General features: G+C 41.5%; 1 long non-coding RNA gene across 1 annotated transcript in view; it reads right to left on the bottom strand.

Annotated features, from left to right (window-relative positions):
• LOC138287544 (uncharacterized) overlaps positions 1-23,310 on the bottom strand; it is a 30,919-nt gene that overhangs the window by 4,984 nt on the left and 2,625 nt on the right. The window contains exon 2 of the long non-coding RNA XR_011202234.1: positions 10,304-10,397. This is a non-coding gene — a long non-coding RNA (uncharacterized lncRNA). The remainder of the gene's footprint in view (positions 1-10,303; positions 10,398-23,310) is intronic.

The following is a 23,310-nucleotide window of genomic DNA, read 5'->3' as shown; positions in this document are numbered from 1 at the left end:
TGCATCGTTGGCTTACTTAATTGTTTCTTATGTATTATCATTTTACACTTGTCCGTATAATGATAATACTCTACTCGTGAAAATGAAACAATGGAATTTTTTTAAAAATATTTTTACTTTTTTGGAAGTTTCATATAGTGCTGGGTTGTTGGGTTTAACAAGGACCATATCATGGAGAGCTATGTAGAGCTGAGTGCCTGTTTTTAGGATCGAGCACACGCAAGCGCTATGGCCCCTGTTTTAATCTCTCTGTGGGCTTTTAACCATGCCCATCAGTTTGGTTGGTTTGTGGGCTTGTCTTTTAAAATTAGCTTGATTTCATTAGTGAAAGGCATGCATACCTCATGCCTTTTCTGGTGTTTAGCCCTCCTCTACAGCACCTGTAAGCTACAGAAAACATGCGAGACTCTGTGTTTTCCAAATTACTTCTGCACTATTTATTTCTTATGCAGCGCAATCTCGCTGGGCAGTAGTCAAGTGCTTTGCATGACACTGACCCTGCTATATGGATAATTCTACTTTTGCTGGTTACATGGATAATTCTACTTTTACCGGTTACATGGATAATTGCACTTTTGGCCATACGTTTCACTGCAAGCAAACTTTTGTTTTCTTTTCTGTGTCTCCTTCACGCTCATGGCGACCGTCAGCTTGCATATGTGAAACTGTTTTACTTTTTTATCAGTTTATGTGGCACGAAAAGTCCGGTTAGGAGTTTCAAAGCTACTAGCTCTACCACCAGAAAATGCGAGACCCATTTCATTGAAAATGCTTGTTTCTGTTTGAAATGACTAAAGTTCCAAGGTAATGCACAAACTTTAGACCACATAAGATGGAAACAGAAAGGTGCAGTTTCTCCTCACTGTTTCCGACCTGTGTTGTCTTCAGCTCATGCATTAACATGGAGAAATTCCAAGTTATGTGTATAAACCTTAACCACCCCACACACAAGAAAACAGGCGCCTGGCTCTGCACGGAGCCAGCGTAGCTCTTCATGATACGGCCCTACAGTCCAATTGAATTCTGGGCTTGACACCTATCTGGTATGGCACACTGGCCTTTCCATGTCCAAAACATGGAGTCACTACAGAATCAATAAGTCTTAAAGAGTTAGGGCCTGATTTAAGAAAAGTGGTGCTGATCCAGTGCACCACCACTTTTCTTGCGCCCCTTAGCGCCACCCTAACACCACCATGTGTGCGCCGTACCTAACATATGGCACACCATGGCGGTAGCTAGTGAATTTGTGTGAACATTTTTTATGCTAGTTTGGCACTTTGCAGGATTAGCGTCAACATTTTTTACACTAATCCTAAACAGCACATTGAGGCCATTATAATTAATGGTGTGCCTCCTTTTAAACACCTGCTCTGTACAGGCATTAAAAATGCAGCAAAAAATGCAGCAAAGAAATATTTTAGATTTCTTTGTGCCATGTTTTCGGGCCCCCTAACGGGGGAACACCCTCTTCCATACATTATGCCTGGTGTAGGCATAATGTGGCGCAAGTGGTTACAAAGTGGCACAATGCATGCATTGCACTACTTTGTACATCTGGTGCATCGATTTTGGCCACAATGGGCCACATTAGCGTAAAAACAATGGCACTAATGTGGCACAAGAAGGCGCCAGGCCCTCTCAAATCAGGGCCTTAATTTAAAGGTTTTTGCAATAGAGTACGTGAGGCTCTTCTTTCAGGGTGGGTGTGAAGGAGTTGTAGCAGTTTGGGCCATAGCCTCCTAGTGATCTGTCTCTGTTTTTAGAAATGGTGCTAGCCAAGACCTTTTGAATTTACAAACATGATTAGTTTTGGCCTTAGCCAAGACATTTTAATTTTACTAAAATAATATGTGTAATCTACTTGCGTAAAAGGGCTTTCAACCAGCTCCCCTTCATTCAAGCTCATTCACATTTATAATGGATCAGCCTATTTAAGTCATTGGTTAACTTCTGCTTGAGTGGCTACATAACGCACACTTATAACACTTTTATTTAACGTAGCTGGGATGTAATTTGAATTAGTATTCAATATTTTATGCTGGGAAGTGTCTTTCTCTTTGCTTCCTTGTTTCATTTCTTCTTTCATTCTTTTTTCATTTTTTGTTTCCTTCCTTCTTTTTCGCCTTGTTTCATTTTTTCTTTCCTTCTTTTTTTTGCCATCTTTCCTTGTTTGTTCCTTCTTTCTTACTTGTTTTGTTTTCATTTTATCGTCCTTCCCTTCTTTCTTTATTTCCTTCTATCTTTCTTTCTCTTCTTCTTTCTTTTTTACCATCTTTTCGTTTTTCTTTTCTTATTCCTTCTAGACATCTTTCCTTTATCCTTTTCTTATTTACTTCCTTTCTTCTTTCTTTTCTGCTTCTTTCTTTCTCTCCTTTCCTTTCCTTTTTGCCTTTCTTCATTTTGTCTTTTTCCTTTTTTCATTCTTTTTCCTTTTTACATTTGTTCCTTCTTTCTTTTGCTTTCTTTCTTTCTTTCCTTGTTTGTTTGTTTGTTTTCTCCTTTCTTTCTTTTGTTCTTTCTTCTTTACCTTTGTCTTTCTTTTTGGCTTCTTTCCTTTTGTCTTTCCTTCTTTCTTTCTCCCTTTTTGCGTTTTACCTTCTTTCTCTATTGCCCTCCTTATTTCCTTTTTGCCTTCCTTCTTTTTTGCCTTACGTCATTCTTTTTTTTTGCCTTCGTTCTTTCCTTGCCTTCCATCCTTCCTCTTCATTTTTCTTCCTTCCTTTTTGCCTGCTCTCTCTCCTTCCTTCCTTCATTCCTTCCCTCCCTCCCTCCCTCCATTCTTTCTTTCTCCAATCTTCTTTCTTGACTTCTTTCTCAACGGCAAGAGGCTGGCAGCCAATACCAGACTGACTAAGTTTTTTAGGTCTGTGTCAGCCAAGACATTTCGATTTTACTTGAAGCATGTGTAACAGAGTTATTTACAGGAGTTTTCTGCCATACTTTATCCATTGGTGTGAGTTGTGTCATTCACATTTAGTTCCACACATTCCAGCATGCATCAAGGGACTGTGCTTCAGCCCACTTCACTATGAGTTACGGCATGCTTCCCTTTCAAAAGTAGCACATGTACACACAAAATTGTTTCCTTCAGTGTCAGGGATTACTACAGCAATGTGTACTTTTTAGAGACCAAATTTTTTTTTTCTTTTAATCAATGTTTTCTTTTTTAGATTTGATAAGGGCCCAGCAGCTCCCCAAACAATAAAGCTTTACAAAAACCATGGCAAACAAAACAAGAATTGCCAAAAGGCTGGCGACTAATGCCAGACTTATTGCTTTGCCAATACTTGTTCTGTTGTTGGTTCGCTTTGCCTTTCTATATAACTAAATCCATACCAATTAACAGATGCCTAAATATAGGCCATTCCTTATTATCCAGCAAAATAATTTGCTATTGGCAACCGGAATCTTGGTTACCAGTCAATGTTCTATTTTCCCCAGTATGAGCAAGTCTCCCTCCCACTCTCTACATTTAACTTTTTACTGGCCACTTTTTTTATTTTACTGATATCAGGATAACTAAAGGGGTCTACACTTTAGTGTTTATGAGCATAGGGAAATCTGTGTGCTTACACACAGGTTCCATCTATGTTTGGGCAGAGGTCTCTGCCTTGGTGGAAGTTATCAAGTCTGGGTGGATCTTTCTGCTGAGCTGTCTTACTTGACCGGGTCGGTACAAGTACAACTGAAATTATTACCACAAACTTACTAATAGTAATTTTAGTAACTTTACTGGCATATATTTGACATTCACATGTAGAGATGGTTCTTAGAAGCAAAGGTGAAGATCTTCACTTATGCTTTGTAGAACTAGGAATGGAAGAGAGTAGAGAAAAAGCCATCACATGAGGAAAATCACACACCCAACAAACATTAGACCTTAAAGCACAGACATACAGCAAACACTCTAACCTCTGCCCTCTTCTCCTTGTGTCCTTGTGGAAGACACATCCCAGCTTAAGACTTCACCACATCTCACACCATTCAAATGCAAAAGAAACTTCACTGAGGAAGACACAGAATATTTAATTAACTTACTATTGAAGCTCTGCAGAGAACTGCATGGTCTGCCTCAGCACACCCTCAGCAGAACTGAGAAATCATCCATGCTGTAAGAAAGTGGCATAATCTATGAATGTATTGTAGGTGGAAGTGTGTCCTAAGGCAGGATCAAAAAAAATAATGGTAAGGTTGGAGGAGACCAGGATACAGGTGGCAAAGGCCCTTGCAGATGGCAAACCCAGATCTTGCCTCTGCATTAGCCACTCTTGATGAACAAATCCTCTCCACTAACCATGCTGACCTCATATATGGCCGGTCAGTTCTAGGAAATCCCAATGTCAGGTCAGAGAAGAATAAAACATCTATATATTTTCCATTCACTATAACTCCATGCTCATGTCACACTTTCCTGAAATAGCACATATATCACTCATTACAGATAGGCACACATACCACACACTATTCTTTCACAGTCAACCCTATACTTGATCATGAAAAAATAGTCTTGAAATGATTTGCACATTATAACTTTCCCAAGTCTAGTGCCTTATTTCTGACAGCTGGGCTGGAACAGCAGTAGCCCCTCTTGTGGCAGAGTGACAACCAGACCTGCCATCCCAACAAATGCTAACAACACAGTCAAGTATGCTGCAGTGCTGTCAGTGTCACAACCGCAAGTGTGGTAAGTGTATATCTTTGATTGTCATAGTTTAACACTATCATTAATGAATCTTATATGTGTATGCTAACACAATATACTGTTTCAAATACTTATATTGTAAGTGAATAGGCCTTAAACATGGTTATCCATCCCACATAATTTTTTACTTTACAGGTTCAGTATTGTCAGCCCCTGTGCCAGCTACTACTGCTGTTTCATTGAGCTAACAGTGAACTGGTCTCAAGCACCAGATTGATTGCAGAACCCGTTGAGGCTACCTTCCTGTCATTTGAGAACTGGCTATGTATATATTGCACTGCATAACTGTGAGAATTATTGAAATGTTATTCTATAACATAATAAGGATCCCATTTTCAACATTTCTCACCAATAGGTGCATTAGATGCAGTTATAGGTTTGGTGCCTAAATTTGTATGTCACAAAATACATTCTTCAATTGTGCTACTTCATTGAAAATCACATGTTTATGTCTCCCATCACTCACTCAAGCCAACAATGAGCCCACTGCAGCCAGTCATACATTCGTATGTCCTTTATCACTGCATCTAATTATTTTTAAGTAATATTAATGTCTGCCTTTAAGAGACACCCATTCTGCCAGACATTGTCACATAGCTGTGGATGTTTATTCACTAATTAACAGTAGCATGCTTCCATTCCCTTATACTATTTATGAAGGGTTATTTCAAAACTATCTCTCTCACCATCTGCAGTGATACAATGGCCTCAGGTGTTAACACTACACCCCACCCATCACACCACATCAAAGGTCATCCAGCACATAACAGTTAACCTCTCTATCACTTCTCATCCTGTTTATGTAGTATAACTTCCTACCACTCAGTGTATTTCACATGCCAGACACTGCCACATCACACAACACATGCCTAATTTTGTGTTCACTTGTCGCATCACAAATTATATATGGATAAAAACTGTGTAAACAATTTTGAATAGATAACACATCTACCTTCCACCTGTGTGTACTCCCATATGTTCCTGGGTCTGAAGGGCGTGAATTCGAGTAAAGCAAAGGGATGTGTTGGAGCATCTTGATTATGTGTTGTTGACTCTTAGATCACGACAAACACATCTGCCTACGGGGATGCCTGCACACTCTAAACACAATGACAGAGGAAAAGTATATATTCATCTTCCCATTAGGGGAAATGAATGAAAACTAGGGAAATGTACAGAAAACAGTCCCAGCAAATGTTCTAATGTTCTTTAGTTTGTTCAAACGTCAAATAAAAGTCCAAAGGGGCCAGAAATTCAGCCACAAACAGGGATGCTGTTTCTGAACTGCTGTCCAAGGTTGAGGGAAAAGTTCCTGGCCAATCTAAGGGTCAGTGAGTTGGACCACTTCAAGCTCCTTCTCTGGTGCAACCCTTGTTGACTGTGGTACAGAACATGATATCACCTGAGCAATGCCACACACTTAGATAGTTTGGGGAGCAGAGAGGGAAGACAAATGAAGGCTGACAAGGGCAGCAGAAGAGGAGAGATGGATATGGCAACAAGAGTTTTGGAAGTGGTCGTGAAAGACAGAAAACAGCTGTTCTGACAGTACTGGACAGCCTGTGATTCTTGCAGGCTTTGACTGCTTACACCACTTCTGCAAATCCCTGACAAACTGTGTGCTGTCTAGCCTACAGCTGCCTCATGGCATCCTAGAAAGCAAACATGGTGACATACTGAAGGGATGAAGTGGGATCAAACAAGAGGGCTCAGTGATGCCTACTATGATTTTTGCTATTGGCTGCTGATGTGGGCTGGCACAGGTTGTAGGAGGAGAGGTGATGGGGATGAAGCAGCTTTCGTCAATGTTCTGAAGTTTTGTCACTGGTGGAAGGGGCAGTTTCAGGCGCCAAAGATGTAGGGTCAACACATAAAATATGATGGGAGGAATGCTTGGAAGTAGTCTACCCACTGGCAATCACTAGGGGTACTATTCCAATTGCTCAGGTTGCTTTTCCAACTGAACTGCCCAGCCAGGCCAAACTAGTTCTAGGTTGCTAGTGTTCTGGTTCAGAAAGAGCCTGGCTTGTCAGTTTATGCTAGACTGTTTCTATTGCAGTAGGATCAAAGCTGATTTGCATTTGACTAGGCCTAATCTGAGGTGGCAGTGGTATAGCAGACAAAAATGATGGGTTTGAAGGTTACCCTAAGTGATTTCCAGTGGTTATGCTATTTACAAACATTATTTCCATTACCTTTCCTGTGTTTGATGTGCTTACTGTGTCCCTGAAACCAAACTGCACATGACAGAAAATGCCCAGCTAGGCTCAAACCAGTCTTGGGTTGCTTGGGTTCGGTTCGGAGAGGACTCGGTTTAGCAGTTTGGAGTGGACTGTTCCTCCTGGAGCAGGACCAAGACTGATTTATATGTGTCTGAGTCTAATCTCTGGTGGCATTGTGGGCAAATAATCATGGGTTGGAATGCTACCCTAAGCATTTGCGAGCTGTTAAACTATTTGCAATCACTCCATCTATTACCTTTTGTATGATGAATGATGTGGGGGTCCTTTCCTGGGACACCATGGTTGCTTATTCTTTCTTGCCTGGATAAGCCCCAAATGCAGATTTATGGTATGTGGTGCCAAATAAACTCTGGCTCTTGTTGTGTCTTTATGTTCTGCAGAGAGTCTCTTTGATTGTGACCTTGCCACACTTTGGGCAGGCACACTCTCCCTGCTGTTCTCCTTCCCCTCCTCCTCATTGGTTGTGGTACTCTCTAGTGCTCACCACAAAGCTGAGATTCTTGTCTATCTTCAACCCTATTCTTGCTCTTCCCCCTACCTTCTTGACTTTCTCCTGAAAAGGAATACTGAGAGAACAAGAGGTGCAACTCATGAGTGCATATGGGTACTACTTCAGTTGCATAACAAAACATGTCATTACTACAATAGTCACTGTGACAAAGAGTAATAGTGTCATGTACTGCACTCCCTCTGTGCGATGCAAGGTTAACATCCCGACATGCCACTTTTAACAATGGGTGTCTACTGTAACAGGTACAACTGCAGCAGAAAGGGCTTCCCATTCAAACGTAAATCTTTGTAATAGGTCTAAATAGAGAATCATCATGTTTGCTAAAGGAATGCCTTGACTCGCTCAAACAATGTAACTTTCACATTCCCATTGGTTGGCAAACAGGAATGTATGCATGCCTGGCAAATCAATGGCAGAAACAGCTAAGTGCACAGTGTCTGCACAAAAATTAACCATGGACCTTTTGAGTGTGTCACAGTATCAGAAGAGCTGACTGTCTATGATCTCTGTGCCTGCCATGAGAGGCGATGAAATGGGGATAAGTCCTACATGGATTTAGCATTAAATGAAAGTGCCAGAGTCAAAAAATGGCACAGGTGAGTTTTACAAAGCTAAATATACCCTTGTAAATAAGAAGGTTCCTGGATGCCAATGTGAGATAAAACTACATTTAATACATGTATTTAGAAAAATGTGACAGAACATGATAATAATTGCAAGGATCACATGCTTTTGTTTTACACTTTATGAATGCCAAATGCCATTTAGATGACACTGACATGACCAAGACCCATTAACTAAGAAACATGACACAACTGCGTTTGAAATTCACAAATAAAAGCAGTGCATTTTATATGTACAATGATGTAGTGCTATGTTGCTGCTCATATGTCTCAACCTGAGTCTCGAGGTCAGGCATATTTTCAAGCTTCCCCTCCTTCCTGTGCATTGGGTGGAAGCTAAGGTACCACATAGAGGGCTGGGAGGATTCCCCAGGTGTAAAAAAGTGGATTATTGGTAGGTGGGGGTAGTCACCCTCAGTTAATAATACTACCACAATCACTAATAGGTCCAGTCAAGTCTCATTAAATTAATCCTTGTTTAACCCTTCGTAGGTTTGCAAATGAACAGTCAGGCTCAAATTAGACAAGTATGTGAAAAGCATTTAATACCACCAGAACAGTAAAAAAAAAAAGACACAACACAATAAAAATTGAACACCAATTTATAAAAACAGAGAATATTTTTTATCTTCAAAACAACAACAATCCAATGTACGGAACACAAGAGAATGATTTTTAAAGGTCAAATAAAAAATTGTCCATTTTAGTGCCAAAAAGCTTTAAGCGCCACATGCGGCTATCTAGTCATGCTGGACTGGGACAAACTTAAAGTTTTATACTAACCGCAATGGAGCATATGTTGGACATGCTGAGGGTTAGGTCCCGGTCAAAAGTTTACCATTGGACTTAAGGCCTGATTTAGATATTGGCAGACGATTTACTCTGTTACAACAGTGATGGATATCCCGTCAGCCGAAATCTCAATCCCATTATATCCTATGGGATTTAGATTTCGGCAGATGGGATATCCGTAACCATTGTGATGGAGTAACATGTCCGCCAATATCTAAAGCAGGACTTTAGTCTTTTTCTTGGAGCTTTCTCTCAATCGGTCCTCGGCTGCCTCAGATCTGGAGATCGATTCGATAACTGTGGCTTGCTGCAGCGTGATGCCTCGGTGAGCCTTTGGAAGTCTTTGTCCTGGGTGTCAACAATAAGGAGCTTTTAGTGGAACATATCAGTGCAATCAGGAGACGTCGGCTTGACTCTCAACATCAGGCCAGTCTTCTCCTGGTGTTTTTCTGTAAAACTTTACAGAAAGTTTCTGAACTTTGAGATCCGGTTGTTTATGAGTTTCTTTGGTGAAAATAAGAGTCCAGTAGCTCCAGCCAAGGGTTCAGAGACTCTGAATTTCCTTTTGGTAGCTAGGACTCATTTTATCACAATGCACCTGCAAAGTCCAAAAATCTAGTTGCAGCTGGTCAGCTGGGGTTATCCTCTTTTTGGCGCTGCAGATGACTTCTTCTAGCTCTGTTGTACCGGTTGCTGATCAGGTAATTCAATAATTTTTCTTTGAGTCAGGCACAGTTCTTTCTCAGTGGAGTCTTGTGAGTGCAGCAGGTGCTTTTCTTCTGAGTGCAAGCCTTCTGTGGTGCAGTCCAAGGATCCAGGAGGGCAGCCCTTCTTTTGATGTTCCAAGCCATGTTGTGAGGAGCTCCTGCCTAGGCTTGTGAGTGATACCTTAGTGGTACCACACTTCATTTTCCAGAGACATTACACACTGGGAAATATTAGTAAAATGTGTCACAGAATGCATGCATTACATTCTATATGTTCTAGGTATTCTAAGGGGTAAATTACAAGTGTGAGTGAATGATGCATGTAGATGTATGAATAAATGTGTAAATTAATAATTGGGTTAGGTGAATGAGATGGTCATGCAGCAGAGGTGTCTCATGATGGCAGGTGTGGATGATATCATAGTCCACCTTCCATTATCGACTCAAGACTGTACAGTCACTGTAATGCTGCATTAAAACTAGTAATACAGGTAAAGTGTAACAACAAATAACTGGTCACACACCTGCAGACCCTGACCTTTGAACCTCTTAGACCACAGTTGAATGGTAAGGCTGACAATGCAAGCCTCATCGCAGGATGGTGTTGTGCAGCACGACAGGCTACAATAAGTTTGCACACTACTTCTGGGGATTACTGGAGCATAGCCTCCTCTCATGATCAAGACATCTGAAGTGCAAGTTATGAACACTAAAAGTGAACTCACGTTCAAATATGTGTGTGCACCATTTTGTTCCTCTGTTGATTGAAGGTGTTTGGGTATCAGACGCTGGTGAGGAGATGAGGAGAGTGAGCAGCACCTGCAAAAAATAGATGTGGTATTTATTTTCCAGTTGTTTCCATAATAATACTGCATACCTTCTTTAATATATTAAATCAGTATTACTGTATGGGTGTATTGTTATCTGGTGAAGTTATGAGTGGGTATCTTTATGAAGCCGTTCTCCAGGTACACAAGCACTCAGTGTGATTTCAGTAAACCTACCAAGTTGCCTCATCATCCAACTATGTGGAATAAGTGACAGTCGGTAAAATGGAGTATACCCATCAGTGAAGCAGCCTTTGGCATCTTAGACTGCTTGCTCATTGACTGAGATTCAAAGGTGTCTTTTGCGGAAATCGTGTTCCCTTTCCCTGTTTTGGGGTGGTATGCATGGCACATGTATTGTGGGCAATGACATAAAATTCCCTTACCAACTGTAGCCTTTCCATTTTCTGCTCTAGCATGCAAGAAACTGCTGCACTCATCTGGTGATGAATCGCAGCACATAGCATAAGCACCATGATTTGCTTGCCTGCAATGTATCCACTGTGTCCCAGTGACCCTCTGGAAAGATCCAACTCCTAAAAGAGGAATGCCAGCAGTATTTTTACATGGGACGAAATGGCTTGGGAGTGAGCTAAAATTTAAATGAACTCCTGCGCCCATTCCACAACCGTGTCAAAGATCACATAAGGAGAGAAGTGTTATCTTGACACTACTACTTCTCTGGACATACCAAAGATGTTGATCATTTGACTGTGTATGCTATATCTCTTCTCAAGTGATTACTCAACAAAATGAGGGGCAAGTAAACAAAGTCATTTACAGCCCACAGCCAACTCAACTAGATGTCAGCACCTCAAATACTAAGGCCTCATAGCCCTGAATCCACACCAGGCCTCTTTCAGTCTGGGCTGGATTTTCCACAGGTGGCGTCTGATGCAACAGTCCTTTTTGGTGCACCCGATCAACCTCCTTCTCCACTAATTCCCTCACTATCACCCCCCAACAGTTTCCATCATCTCTCCATGGTCCCTTTTTAGCATACATTTCATTTTTTTTACTGCTACTCATAGTTCATTCACACTCATTTCTGTGATTTGCGTGATACATGTTTTTGCATCAGCTACATTAACCCTCTTTGTTACTTTAAGATAAATCAAAACTGCCACTAGACAAAACTCTGATCTCTCTCCCTCAAGAACATTGATCTCCAGACTTATCTTGACGTTTTTATTGTTGCCTGAAAACTTCTAGGTACACGAGGAACTTTGTAGCATGTGCTTTTAAACCCATAATCACTTATACACCCCACAACCCCCCAGATCAGCGCTAGGTGCACCACCCTAAAGGTGGACCTGCTTGCAAGTTCCTGCGTTCTCCCCTCTTGATGTTTATTCCATCTTTCTCTTCCTCTGTCTTTCCGCTTTGTTTTTCCCGCTCTTGATATCAAGAAATCTCTAGTGCGAACGAATAAGTGCTGGCCCCCAAAAATTAGTACTGATGCCCCCACCAGCAACCACTGGATCAAATTTAGCACAGGCTTTACCTATAACTAGCCTTTGTACTTTTACACCCCTACCTGGCTCAATTGTTGACAGCTTGTCTATAAGGGCCAGATGTAGGTAGGTTTCCTTTTGCGAGGTGCAAATTGCGAGTCCCAGCGACTCGCAATTTGCACCTCGCAAAAGGAAATTCAGAAAGGTGTCTCAGACACCTTCTGCGACTCGCTATGGGGTCGCAAAGACCCACCTCATAAACATTTATGAGGTGGGTCGCAGTTTGCGACCCCATAGGGAGTCTGGGCACCCACGGGGATGGTGGCCTGCTGTAGACAGCAGACCACCATGTCCGTGACTGCTTTTCAATAAAGCAGTTTTTTTTTTTCTCTTTGCATCCCGTTTTCCTTAAAGAAAAACGAGCTGCAAATAGAAAAAATACCGAAACCTTTTAGTTTCGGTTTTTTTCAGAGTAGGCAGTGGTCCATTGGACCACTGCCTGCTCTGAAAAAAAATTATTGTGAGCATTCACAAAGGGGAACGGGTCCCATGGGGACCCCTTCCCGTTTGCTAATGAGTTACCATCCACTTCAAGTGGATGGTAACTGCGAGTTGATTTGTGACCGCATTCGCGGTCACTAATCAACTCTACATCGCGGTGCGACTCGCAAATAGGAAGGGAACACCCCTTCCTATTTGCAAGTCTGAAACACATTTTGCGAGTCGGTACCGACTCGCAATATGTGTTTCTGCATCGCGTGAGGGCATTAGCACCTCGCAAACGGCGTGAGGCGCTAATGCCTTGCTACATCTGGCCCTAAATTATTTTTTCACAAAGTTAGCGGCCAGAACTGAAACTACCCCAACTGACATGAAGGGGGCAGTTTCAGTGAAAAATGAATGTGGGATAGCTTGCTATGCCATTGCAGATTGGCAGATTAGTGTTACGTTTGCTTTGTTTTTAAAAAATAAACTCCTGAAGCAGGGAAGGTGGTTGGTTTTGGAAAAGTGAAAAAAACATTGTCCCAGAAATCCTAGTAGGAGCCAAACAGAAAGTGTTATGTCCTACTGGGAGTTGCAGAAAGCAAAGAGGGCACTGTTTACATTCTGTTTGTGACACTTATTTTGTCACCTCTGGAACCAGAAGTTGCAAAGAGAATATTGGGAGTGGAAATGGGCACGCCAAGTGTAGCATTTTTAACCCCTAAATGACCTTCAGCATCACCAACTGAATAGACAATGGCCTAGCACTGATTTCTACAACCAAAGTTTACAATGTTAAGACACCATTTTATGGCTGGCTTCTGATAAAATTCTAGTACAAAGGATGTTTGCTGAATGTGGTGCATGAAACAGAGGGGAGAATGAGTGCTCTATGACTTCAGCCAAAAGCAGTATAAAAACATTCCTCCTGAAATTGTCAATGGTCAAAAGGCAACTGTTTGTACTAGCTCAAGGAGAATGGCAAGAGTATTCATCTCTAAAGCTACATTGAACCATCACACTTTCACTACATTACACTGGAAATAGCCTCACTTCTTTACTATGTGGTAAAGATGGTCTTTGCCACCATCAGAAATTCATCAAATAGAGAAAGAGAGATATCACATAACTTACGTAAAAAATGCAGATCCACCCACTCATGCACCCTGGATTATTTTTACAATACTTTAAAGAAAGAAAATTAAATATATTTCTTTTGGATGGAGAGCAGCATCTGTGTAAGGATTTCAAATTAAAGGTGCAAGTGGGTTACTCAAATCCACCCTGTGGAATGTTTTGCTAAAAAAAAAAAAAAAAAAAACATTGACCACAGGCTTACAAAAGGCCTTGATTACAACTACAGGGCTAATTCCATTTGGTGCTCAAACTCCTGTTTATGTTCAACACAGGATTCTAAGTCAGTGGAATGTGCAAATGTACTTACTGCACATGTTCTATTTCCCAATGAGAACAATTCCTTCCCAAAGCCATTTAATCATATGCTTAAAGCAGGTAAAACCTGGAAAAACATGGTTTGGGACATAGTGTGAAATTCCAATGTGCTTAGCCAGAGGCCTTGAGGGTTGTGAACCCTGATCAGAATTATCCATGTGGTTGCATATTGGCATAAGTTGCTGGCCAGGACACAGGTTACTCCGTTAATGGTTGCATCATGATATTCATGGTAAACTAAGCCTGGAATAAATTCAGTGAGGTGAGAAGCTACTGTAGATATCTGTATATAACTTGTATTGAACGCCATCTTTCTTCTCTATAAAATGTAAAAAATATATATGTACTAGGGAGCCAGGTTAGATTTTAACTTTGACAGATTTGTCTCCTTCCATCAAAATGTTGCTAACCCGAGTGCAAAAGTGAGTATCATCGCCTCCCCTCCCTACAGTTGGTTGTGATACGATTTATGCCTGCCATTAGCAGACTGGCAGAGCACATATCATCAATACTCCAAAAAAGTTTTAAAAAGGGAGCGCAGGATTTGGGTTCCCTCTTTTTTTCACATTGGTTACTGTTTGAATGGTTTGTCAATTTTTTGCATTTATATAGCGTAGGATGTTGAGCTGACACCAAGACTTGGGCCTGGTTCCCTAGTTCCAAACTGGAAGCTCTGGCCTTTACACCACATCTCCTTTATTAGATTTTGAGGCAGTCCACGCCATTTTGCAATTTTTACTTTGAAATATTGCATTGGTGACTCGGGGCAAATTAGGCAACTTCTCTGCAAAGGAGCAAGGGGGAGTGAGGATTCGCAGCTATGTACACTGCAGTTCAGAGTTGCGTCTTTAAGGCACCAAGGGGGTTATTACAACTTTGGAGGAGGTGTTAATCTGTCCCAAAAGTGACGGTAAAGTGACGGATATACCACCAGCCGTATTACGAGTCCATTATATCCTATGAAACTCGTAATACGCCTGGTGGTATATCCGTCACTTTACCGTCACTTTTGGGACAGATTAACACCTCCTCCAAAGTTGTAATAACCCCCCAAGTGTGTTGCATGCTTAACGTGGCTGTACAGGAAGTGCCATTGGTTGCCTGGGTTCTGCTTTTCTACCCCCTTTAACCCCCCATGCAGCTTGGCAAGTGCCTGTATCACCTGTATCTTTTTTAGGCCCTTCTCTGGGTGATGTTACCTATGAGAAAGTGGGTTCTGCCCATCTAATCCGCCCAAATTTTTAACTTTTTGATCACGTGGTTTTCAACCTTTTATTGTGAGGGGAGCCTCATTACCTGTGACTTGCTCATGGTAAGCGCATGGTAAATGGACTGCGTTATTTACCACCAGTGTCTGCCTTTTAAGATAAGGCTGCTCCTGCGCAGCAAAGGTAAGAGACACATGACACTGTGTTCACATGTGAGGGCTGCATGTGGGAGACTCCTGTCTTGGCAAACCCTGTAACTGCATACAGGTAGCCTGGCGCAGAGGGGACTCTGCAGGATTGCGTATTGACCTGGGGTAGGCATCATAATTTGAGTGTGCATTCATAGGAAAAGTCAGTGTGGTTTACTGTCTTGTCTATAGTGACTCTCCCTTTGGGGAGGGCTGCCTTAAAGTGCAGCGTCGCTTCTCCTTGGCCTACAGACACTAAGGACGTACTGATTTAGAGTGTAACCTGTGTGAAATGATCAATTCTGCAAAGTTCAAAGAGATATCTGTACAGCTTATGGGCCATCCAGGAATGTCATATTTCTCTGACTGAGAACAGGATCAGAGCCCAGGCCTTCTGTCCCCCTGCTGGACGGTGTATTGCAGATGGTGGACGGTTGCTACTGCACTCCTCCAAGGGTTGGCTGACCCACCCTGCTCCCCCTGCCATTACTAGGGGAGTGGGAGGCCGCCACATGCCACAGCGCCCTGCCAGTAGGGAGCGGGCAAGGCAGAATAATCCAGTTGGCTGCTGCAACAGCCGAAAGGAGTGCCGCTCATGGTGGGAGCCAGCAGGGGTAGTGGGCTCCCAGGGCTGCCCCCAATCATAAGGCAGTGGAGAGTGTCTGGATACGACCAGGCAACCCTAAAACAAAGAGAGAGCTGCATGGCGCAGAGAAGAGCCACTCCTTAATAATACATGAGCTCCTAAAGAGCACCATGTAATGCCCTTCGGAGCTTGTCTGTTTTTGACACTTTTCTCCCTCTGTGGTGGCCCCAGGTTTATGGGCCACCACTAACAAAGTCAGAAGGTGTGAGGGGAGCTGCAAGAGTGGCACAGCCTCACCCGAAAAAAGATTTCAGATGTCCCCACCATAAGTTTGGCAGGACTCCAGACAAAGGACCAACCCAGGGTTTCCCTAGTATTCAAACACTATTTGGACTGGAACATGTGCTATACAGCTGGGAGTGCAGGGCCCTCTAGGGGCAGAGTTTATGGCTGCAGTTTCTGTGGCTGGAGGATGGTGAACATGAGTTTTCATGTTGTGCAATGTCCTTTAGGAACAAAAGTCTATGATTGCAGCTATTTTCGTGAAAGATGTGATGCCCCCCCAGGTGCTTTGTTTTAATTGTGTTTTTCTTGTTGTAAGTTACCTATGAGTACACAAATCATTCAGACCTGCATATACATTTTTCTTGCACATGCTTTATTGAAATAATGATGCTGACAGGCACTTGTGATCAAAGAATATATGCTTTATTGCCAGTATTAAGTGGGTTTATCCCAAGTTATGTTTAAGCAGTGCATTTAAGTACAAGTTAATGTTTTGACATGTGGTTTGTTGAACTAGTGAGTACGCAATGTCAGCAAATGGTATTCCCATCAGGCTTATTTGTATTTGTAAAATAATGCATAGTACTGAGAAGTGTATGTGTAATAAATGTACTTTCCTTTTTGAAACGAAAAAGCACAGACTGGACAATCAGTTACTGAGTGTGATTATTGTATGCCCATGAATGGTGATAACTTGCCCCCCAATCCCCACCTCCTTTGAGTAGGCTTTGGACTGCTCTGCTTCGCTACCCTTAGAGAGTCAAGCGCTACAATGGGGCGTTTGCTTCCCAGTGAAGGACAAATGTGGACCCATTACTTGTGCAGGCCATTCAACCAATGGCCTGTTTCTAATACTATCCTTCAGCAAGTAGGGGCTCAAGTCATCAGTAGACTTTTATGAACATGTATTCTTTGCATGTAGTTTGTCCAGGAACACAAGACACAGAGGTAGAAGGTACCTGCTAAATTGTGATTTTTTTCCAGTATTATTGTGCTTCACAATGGTCAATGATTAGCAACTGATAAGCCCTACGCAAAATAAATCACAAGCTTTGAATTTAAAGGGATACTGCACTGAAGCTGATTGGTGGCTAGTGCAACTTAGTTAGTCCAGCAACATGTAATTTCTTTGTGGAAACACAGATTATGCTAGCAAGCAACATTCCAGGGTAGCTGCCACATCCGACTGATAGGTGACGCAGATGCACCACTGCTGTCCCAGTAAAACGCCCAGCCCAATGGCCTCTGACTACCTTTTACTTCTGGATCAATCATAGGACACAGGCTCCTTTTGAAAAAATAATACCAAATAAAACCCAAAATTATCTTTTGGTTTAAAACAAGTACCTCATGTTTCCCTTACGCCTCCTCCACCCCGCTAGCATCCTTTGCCATGACGCTAGCCGGGCCTTACCGTCGGCTACCGTCATTCCATAAATATGATGCCCGGTCAGCGTCTTGGAATGGCGCTAGCCAGTAGTATACTTTTTCACGCATACCTGCGTTAGCGCAGTTTTGCAAGAAAAAGTATAAATATGCCCCATTGTATTTTATTTTACAGATTTCATTATTTGTTCTGATTACTTTTCTCCTTGGTTAAAGGCTTGTCATTAATTCTGTGTTCTCTCACTGACTTGATTTTTTCCCCAGAAGTGTTTACAGTCTGAAATACATTATGCGCAATACATTGCATTTTATTGTGTTCAGTGGATTACTTGTGATTTAAAATTGATGTATGAAATCTCATAGATTTCATGCTTTGTTACAAACTTTTTTCTCATTAATTAAATGCTTGGAGTTCATACTGTGTTCTCTTGCAGATTTAAATTTTTGTTCCAGCACACATTTACATTTTGAAATACAGTGATGTGACTGCATTGGGCAGATAAATTACTAACAAAATTAGCTGTGTGTTGTCTTACTGGTTTATGGATTATTTGCAAATGTCGTATTCATTTGACACATTCACTGCATCTGATTAAATTAAAAAAATCAATTCCTATGTACAATTAATGTATCTTTCTTCACAGGTTTATTTATTTTTCACACACTCTTTCCTCATAACGTAAATACATTCCATGTAACTGCATTGAGTGAATTGATAATTACTGTAACAGGATATGAAATTACAGCTAGAGCTGACACATTTCAAAGTAGAAACCCACATTTGAGTCTGGGTGCCCCTACTACTTCTGGTGTTCTTAGGCAATACACAGTGTTTAAGGCCCATTCACTATTGTGACTACAGCAACTGTTACAGTCCATGATAAGATCTCTTCACAATAAAGAGCCAGCCAGCCTGCAATACTGTTTCAACAAGGCTTGCATTTCACATTTGCATGTAGAAACACATGCTTTAGGCTACAAAACATGTACCCAGTACCATTCTTGGTTCAGCTCCTTTAGGAGCTTGCTAGGTGCTATCTGGTCAAATACTTGCAATCAACCCTATTAGGTGATTTTTGATGGGATCAAAAGTTTTTCTAATAAAAAGTGTCCGTCACAAGTAACATCACACTACAAAGGCTACTCTTGCTCTGTCTTTTAATTTTAAATGCACTTTTTGCTACTGGCTTTGTGTGTTTGTTTATTTTCTAATTAAAACAACAGATTCTTCAGAATATTCTGATAATATATTGGACGAAATCAAGATAGAAATATTAAAGAACAATTAAAACACATAGGGAACACATTTTTAAACAGTATGAACTAAATCCACAAAAAGCTGCTTATCTCATTCTTCAAATACCATTACAAAAAAGTTGAAGATCATTTATTTTTATAAATACAAACACACTAGAAAAAAAGAACACATTTAATGAAAGATTTAGAAACCATACATTCTTTACTGGATTCATTAACAGACATAAGGTATGACAATATTATAGTCAAATATAGCAAGTGACCTTAACCTTAGGACAATGTCCATTAGCAAATTATGCACCCTGTTGTAATTAAATTTCACAAAAAAGTAAAAAGGAAAAAAATGACAATGAAATTTACTTGCAGAAACTATTTTTTACATTTCAAATGAAGACAAATTAGAAAACCTACCCTGCAATACAAATAAAAATGATATACACACACAATCAAAATACAATTCATACCAAGACAACAAAACACAATTATACACTACTGCAGATTCAACAAAGAAAATGACAGTGAAAATCAGTATATAGAGTTATTAATGTTTTACAACCCACTGGAAGAAAAAAGCAAAACCATTGGAAATGATAACACATATTATGAAAGAGATATGTAAGTTAAAGGTTGAACAAAATTCTTCTCTCTCAACAGAGTTAACAATCCAAAATAGTATTACTTATGAACAACAAAACATTTATGATTTCCCATTAGATTCAGGTATAAGAAACAACAGTACAGAAGAAACGATCACAAACTCTATCTTACCCCGTGAGCAATACTACGACACAATACATAAATTAACAACAGAAGAAATAAACTTTGTTTACCATCATTTATAATGGTTTAGAACAAAAGATAATACATTGTATACATTCTATACTGGTGGGGAAGGAGTTGGAGAAAGTTTTCTAAATACTGCTCTTCATCAAACCCAATATGCTATTACAATACAAAAGCTGGGCAAAACCCAGAGAATATTTATATATTACTTTGTCCTCCAACTGGCAAAGCAGCACATAGAATTAATAGAAACATACTAATCAGCACATTCTAAATTCCTGTATCACAGGTTTAACATACAAACAATTATCACATGAACAAAGAACAATCCTTTACCATACACTAATGCATCTACTTGTATTTGATGAAATATCAATGGTAGGTACAAATATGTTCCTTTTTATACATAATAGACTCCAAGAGATTTAATCAAGTCAGCCTTTTGGTGGATTTGCAATTTAAACAATTGCAGATGTTTATCATTTGAAACCTGTATTTGATTCATACATTTGTTGCAGATTTTAAATACTCATGTGGCCTTCTAAGCACTAACTTATGCACAACATACTTTCAAGTATATGGACAAACAAAAATTATGAGACAACAAAGTGACCTTCCGTTTGCACAATTACTAAACAGATTACAAAAAGGAAAACATCAAAGCAATTCCATACATCTTGTCAGGAAACAACAAATAACATAAATAATGCAGTTCTAACATAACATGCACTATCCATTTTTACTAATACAGTAAATTCCACTGTTGCTTCTGATCTCAATCAACAGGTCAAACAAACAATTTTAGAAAAGTTACCAAAAGATCCAAGTAAAACTATAGGTCTTTACCATATTATTACATATTGTGTTAAAACTACATTATGATCTTACTTGTAATATAGTAGTAAATGATGGATTAACTAATGAAGCATCAGGGATAGTTGAATTTATAGAACATATTAACAATACACCAACAATAGTTGGATAATATTTGATAACCAAACAACTGGAAAACATACTAACATAACCAACACTTACATATTATATATTTCAAAAGATCGAACACCAATACAACCAATTACAAGACAATCTCAAAACACAAGCACAAACCAATTATTACTATTATGTGCAAACAATTCCCATTGTTACAAGCATCGGCAATAACAATACATACGGCCTCATTACAAGTTTGGCGGTCCTGAGACCGCCAGATAACGATCCTGGTGGTTGGATCGCCAAGAGACTGCCGCCTCTGCCAGGATCAGGGATCTGACAGGTAGTCGGTTGTAAAAGTCATGGTCAACCATGGAGGTGCCGAATTTAGCAACGCTGTGGTGGTTACAGCTTTCCTTTCCACCAGCCTTTTCATGGCGGGGTCCCCACCATGAAAAGGCTGGTGGAAAACCAGAGTTAGGGGCCACAGGGGGAAGACAGTGTGCATTCCAAGGGTGCTGTGTGCAATGGCATTGTCGGAGCCAAGGCTAATGTCGCAGCACTATTTGGACCGGGCTGACTGGTGGGAACATCCTAATACCACGTTTATGCCAGTCAGACCGGTGAAAACATTGTAATACAACAGTGGTGAGGCCGCCAGATTGACAGCCAGCTCACCACTGCTGAATTAGAGTTCGGGCGATTCAACTGCCAAACTCATAATCAGCCCCACAGACTCAATGAGATACCACAGAACCAATTTACATACACTTTAACAATAGTAGAATACATCATTTACACTATATTGCTTTGTGCTGAACAAAATCAAGTAGTAACATATACATACATTTAAAATCAACCAACACCATCATATAATTTATGGCAAATACCATCAGCAAAATATTCACCACAGTATTGCTATTTACTTAAAAAAAGATGTATTTATATTCCCAATTCATAAATAGAATGAAGGGATTTAATAACTGCATGACCGAAGTAGTGAGATGGATGAGAGATAACTGCTTTAAATTAAATTCATATAAAACAGAGGTCGTTCTGTTTGGGAAAGAGACTTGCCCTGGTGCTTTCCAGGTTAGATTACTGCAGTTTCCTTTATCCCCTTTTGTGCCGTGGACGTAATGGTTACGTTCCGTGGCATAGTGCTCCTGTGTGGAGGACGTAACCATTACGTCCTTGGCACGGAGCCAGGAGGGAGAGCTAGCGCTCCCTCCGTGGGGTTCCCCCCCCAAGGCGGGAATGGAAGGGGAAGACTTTCCCCTTCCACCCCCACCCCCCGTAATGACATCAGCGCGCTGACATCATTACCCACTGCCATTTGCTTCCAGTGCGAGTACGGAGAAACAGGTAAGTTTCTCCTCTGGCGGGTGGGGGGTTTGGACCAAAGAGGCACCGGGGGAAAGGAAAGGCTTTTCCTTCCCCCCGGTGTCTCTTTGAGCATTCCTGCCGCCCGATCGCATTGAGATCGGGCAGCAGGAATGCCCACTAGACAACAGGGATTTTTTTTATTTTTTATTTGTGAAATGTGTAAGTGTTTGGGAGCGGCCCCTTGGGCAAGGGTCGCTCCCATTTGGGGGCATGTTTATGTTGGCCATTTCTGCCCCCCTGGGGGGCAGATCGGCCTAATATTTTTAGGCCGAAGCCGCTATACGCCAGTGATTCATTTTATTTGTATATGTTTTACATTTTTAGCGTTGGGGAGCGGCCCCTTGGACAAGGGTCGCTCCCTTTTGGGGGCAGGTTTATTGTGGCCATTTCTGCCCCCCTTGGGGGCAGATCGGCCTATTATTTTTAGACCGATTTGCCCCCAAGGGGGCCAGAATCCACTAGACGCCAGGGATTTATTTTTTTTGTTGTAAAAAATGTTTACGCGTTGGGGAGCGGCCCCTTGGGCAATGGTCGCTCCCATTTGGGGGCATGTTTGAAAGGTCATTTCTGCCCCCAAGGGGGGCAGATCGGCCTAATATTTTTAGGCCGATCTGCCCCCAAGGGGGGCAGAAGCCACTAGACGCCAGGGATTTATTTTGTGTGTTCATGTTTTACATTTTTTGCATTGGGGAGTGGCCCCTTGGGCAAGGGTCGCTCCCATTTGGGGGCATGTTTATTGCGGCCATTTCTGCCCCCCTTGGGGGTAGATCAGCCTATTATTTTTAGGCTGATCTGCCCCCAAGGAGGGCAGAAGCCACTTAGACACCAGGGATAGTGTGTGTGTGTGTGTTAGTGGAGGGGGGGCAACCCCTTGGGCAAGGGTCGCACCTCTTTGGGGGCACGTGTACCAAGGCCATTTCTACACCCCCTGGGGACAGATCAGCCTATTATTTTAGGCTGATCTGCCCCCAAGGGGGGCAGAAACCACTAGAACGCCAGGGATTTTTAAAAATATTTTATTTATGTGGGGGGCGTCCCCTTGGTCAAGGGGCGCCCCCCCAAGGGGGGCATTGAACTGTGGGCCATTTCTGCCCCCCTTGGGGGCAGATGGGCCTATTTCTTTTAGGCCCATCTGCTCCCCTTGGCAGCAGAAGCCACGGAGGCACCAGGGATAGTGTGTGTGTGTGGTTTGTTTTTTGTTTGGGGGTGGGCCCTTGGGCAAGGGTCGCTCCCCCTGGGGACACACTACTAAAGGTATTTTCGCCCTCCTTGGGGCAGATAGGCCTATTTTTTAGTAGGCCCGTCTGCCCCTATGGCAGAATCCACTTAGGCACCAATTTCTAAATGCTTGATGGTGGGATGTTTGTCAACTGACGAAGTATTTGCATTTGTGATAATTTTTTTCCTCCTTTTTGTTCTAGTTCAAAGCTTTTGCTTTTTTTGCTGTGGCTCCTTGCGGTTTTGGCGGTGGTTGCCCTTCGGTTTGCATAGTTGCATGTTTTAGGTA

This window comes from Pleurodeles waltl, chromosome 1_1, assembly GCF_031143425.1.
Source record: "Pleurodeles waltl isolate 20211129_DDA chromosome 1_1, aPleWal1.hap1.20221129, whole genome shotgun sequence".
NCBI classification, from domain to species: Eukaryota; Metazoa; Chordata; class Amphibia; order Caudata; family Salamandridae; genus Pleurodeles; species Pleurodeles waltl.
The sequence above is the reverse complement of the archived record's forward strand: the minus strand, read 5'-3'. Positions and strand labels throughout refer to the sequence as shown.